Below are 4,041 nucleotides of genomic sequence, written 5' to 3'. Positions count from 1 at the left end.
AAAAAAAAAAAAGAAGTGGTCTTGTGGTGAATTTCTTCAGTGCTTGTACATCTGCAAAAGATTTGATTTTTTTCATCCATTTAGAAGCTTAATTTAGAAGGATACAGAATTCTGGGCTGAAAATTGTTTCTTTTTAAGAATGTTGAAGGTAGATGACCGTGTTCTTCTGGCTTGGAAGGTTTCAGTTGAAAAGTCTGCTGTGGGGTCAGGTGTATTGGTAGCGCATGCTTGTAATCCCAGCACTCTGTGAGGGGCTGAGGTGGGTGGATTACCTGACCTCACAGATTTGAGACCAGTCTGAGCCAGGGTGATACCCCGCCTCTGAAAATAGCCTGGCCTTGTGGTCGGCGCCTGTAGTCCCAGCTACTTGGGAGGCTGAGGCAAGAGAATACAAGAGTTAGAGATTGCTGTGAGCTATGACACCATGGCACTCTACCGAAGGTGACAAAATGAGACTCTTCAAAAAAGAAAAGAAAAGTCTGGTGTCATCCTAATGGCTCTGCCTCTGTAGGTCAGTTGGCACTTAATCCTGGCTGCTTGCAGAATTCTATCTTTCATCTTGACTTTCTACAGGTTCATTACAATGTGTCTTGGAATGGCTCTGTTTGAGTTGAGATGCCCCAGGGTTCAATATCAATCTAAAAGAACTGTGTTGAGGTCTTTAGTAAAACTTGAGTTTTCATTTATAATAGTCTCCAGGAAGGCTTCCCTTCTCCTTCAGGAATCCCTGTTATTCATATGTTTGAATGTTTCATGGAGTCTTGTAGTTCTCTAAGTGCCTGTTCTGCTTTCTCTTCTTTTCTGCCTCTTTAAGTACCTGAGTTAAACTTTCCTCTAGCTCTGAAATTCTTTCTTTCCATGGTCTAACCTATTTTTGATACTTCCTACTGCATCTGTACATCATTCCCTGATTATCTCCTTCCCTTAAGATTTGATCTTGGGGTGGCACCTGTAGCTCAAGGAGTAGGGTGCTGGACCCATATACCAGAGCTGATGGGTTCAAAACCTGGCCCTGGAGAAAAACTGGAAAAAAACATTTTTTGATCTTAATCTTAAGATCACTTTAGATTTGCCATATCCTTTCTGTATTTATGTATCTCTCATCTAACTTTTGGTTCTGTCTTTCCATTTTCTCTTCCATTCCTTTTATTGTCTTTATCGTCCATATTTTAAATTCCCTTTCTATCAAGTTCATTAGTTCTTCATAGGTAGAGTCTTCTCCAGCATCTGCTTCATGGTCCCTTGGGGGAGTTCCTCTGTTTTGGTTTTTCAAGTTGCCTGAATTTTTCTGTTGGTTCCTCCTCATTTGTTCTTTTTTCTTGTTCACCCCTTTGTCCTCCTTTTTCCTTTTCACTGCCACCTTTGCTTCAAATTATCTTGTCTGAGAGGTTAGGTCTTGAAATGGCCTCAGCCTGCGTAAAGTCAAACTCTTCCTCATGGCCAAATAAGCAGAAGTCCTTGTTGCCATATGTCACCAAGACACCAGGTGGCACTGTGGTTTTTTTTAGGAGACAGCACAGCCAGCAACCTGTGTTCCTCATTCCAAACTTAGTTGCCTTTGGTGATTGCCTGGTTGTTTCCTCAGCATTTAGACCCTGCTGGATTGGGATCTTAAAGTTCACAAGAATACTTCAGGGACAGGTCTCACAGTGCCACCTGACTCTAGTTCCTGTGGGGTGTGGGAGTCTCTCAGCTTGTCCCAAGAGTGGAGTTCTGATCCTGGCAGGTATAATTAAGATGGCCATGCTTTAGGCCCCTGCTAAGACCTTCTCATGACCTTCCCACAGTGGCAGCCCCTGCTCCCCCTCCCCAGACCTCACTGTGGCTGTCTCACCAGCCACCAAACCTATGGCAAATCCACTCCAACTGGCATTCAAATCTAGTTGCTGTATACTGTTTGAGTCCACCCATTCTTCCAAGATTTCCACTCAATGCACACTTTCCCCCAACAACTGAAAACTCTGGAAAGTCTTCCTTCCATCTAGGACCTCTCTGGGGGGAGGGGGGCAGGCCATCCTAGCTGGTCCCAATCACTTGCTTAATTCATCAGATTTCCACTGCTCCAGATCATACACTATCCAGCTCATCACCTCCTCACTGTGCTCCCTGAGCTATGACTCTGGGTAAGGTCCCAGCACCAGGTATGGCTAGGTTCTCTCTCTCTTCCCCAGTGGTTCTAGGAGAGCTCAGCTGAATGATCCTTCTGGTCTGCCATCTTAACTGAGCAGTTTTTCATCTTCCAGGCCGTCCTACTTAAATAAACCCTTAGTAAGATTAGATTGGCATCTACTAAATTTTTTTTTTTTTTTTCAGTATTTTGGCTAGGGCCGGGTTTGAACCCCCCACCTCCAACATATGGGGCCAGTGCCCTACTTCTTTGAGCCACAGGCACTGCCCCCCAAATTTAATTTCTTTAAATAGCAACTATCTGGAAACATTCTTCAATAACTCCGTGCTTCTAACTTTTTTGATATCTGGTCTGCTGTACTTCTTATTCTCTTCCTTAGTGACCTCAGCTGAAGTGATTTGAACAGAAGATCTACTTGAAATATGATAACCTGGTCCTTCCCTTTTTGTTTTTTGAGTTTTACCTTCTAAAATTTTATTCTCTATTGAAGCAGTACCCTGAACCCCATAAATGCATCAGTGTATAAAGTTATGATATAATTAAAAAAAAAGGAAAAAAAATAAAATTTTATTCCCACTTTGGCATTCTCCCTCCTGTTGTGGTATATGTCAGACCAGTGGGCTAAAGTTCCCATAATTTTTTTCTCTCTTTTTCTGGGGAGAGAGTGTTGCTATTTTGCCCAGGCTGGTCTTGAACTTCTAACCCTTGAGATTAGGTTGATAACCACTAAACTAGGTATCAGAACTAATAATCTTATCTGATGAAAAAGCCAGGGACTCCCAAGTCACACTTGTGTTTTCTCTACATTGTTCCACATTCATTAAATGTATGTCAAGCTCCTAGTATAAAACCTTACCCAGAGGCTCAGCGCCCTTAGCACAGTGGTTGTAGTGCCAGCCACATGCACCGAGGCTGCTGGGTTCAAGCCCGGTCCAGGCCAGCTAAACAACAATAACAACTGCAACAAAAAAATAGCCGGACATTGTGGCAGACACCTATAAGTCCCAACTACTTGGGCGGCTGAGGCAAGAGAATCGCTTAAGCCCAAGAGTTTAAGGTTGCTGTGAGCTGTGACACCACGGCACTCTACCAAGGGTGACATATGAAACCCTTGTCTCAAAAATAAATAAATAAATAGAAAATATTACCCAGAATTTAATAAATGGTGGTAGTGATTATGTAGTTATTATAAAAAAAAAAATTGCCACACCTCTGGCCTAGTTTTTCTGTTTTAATGTAGAGATAGGGTCTCGCTCTTCCTCAGTCTGGTCACTAACTCCTGAGCTCAAGCAGTCCTCCTGCCTCACCCTCCCAGAGTACTAGGATTACAGGCGTGAGGCACCATGTCTGGTCTTTATTGTCAAAATTAACTGAGAAGTTTAGGGCGGTGCCCGTGGCTCAGTGAGTAGGGTATCAGCCCCATATACCAAGGGCAGCAGGTTCATTTTTGTTGCCAAACTGCAGCAAAAAATAGCCGGGCATTGTTGGTGGATGCCTATAGTCCCAGCTACTTGGGAGACTGAGGCAAGAGAATCGCCTAAGCCCAGGAGTTGGAGGTTGCCATGAGCTGTGACACTACAGCACTCCACTGAGGGCAACAAAGTGAAACTGTCTCTAAAAAAGAAAAAAAGAAGTAAAATTTAAAAAATTAGAAAAAAGGCAGTGCCTATGGCTCAAGGAGTAGGGCGCTGGCCCCATATACCAGAGGTTCAAGCCCAGCCCCAGTCAAAACCGCAAAAAAAAAAAAAAAAAATTAGAAAAAGATTTGATATTTGAATTAATGGTAGCGCTGAGTCCTGAGTACAGTGTGGTTTCTATTGTGCTCTGCTGTTAAATCCAGCCCACAGGAAGCTCTATTAAGGAACAAGCCATACAAACTAATGTCTTGAGGGTTAGAGATTTCTTTTTTTTTT

General features: G+C 43.0%; 1 protein-coding gene across 2 annotated transcripts in view; it reads left to right on the top strand.

The window, feature by feature from the left end:
* CCT7 (chaperonin containing TCP1 subunit 7) overlaps window positions 1-4,041 on the top strand; it is a 25,066-nt gene that overhangs the window by 15,539 nt on the left and 5,486 nt on the right. The window lies entirely within an intron of this gene.

The sequence above is a fragment of the Otolemur garnettii genome, unplaced genomic scaffold (assembly GCF_000181295.1).
Source record: "Otolemur garnettii isolate 467f Iridium unplaced genomic scaffold, OtoGar3 scaffold00068, whole genome shotgun sequence".
In the NCBI taxonomy this organism is placed as follows: Eukaryota; Metazoa; Chordata; class Mammalia; order Primates; family Galagidae; genus Otolemur; species Otolemur garnettii.
This window is presented reverse-complemented; position numbering and strand designations above follow the sequence as displayed.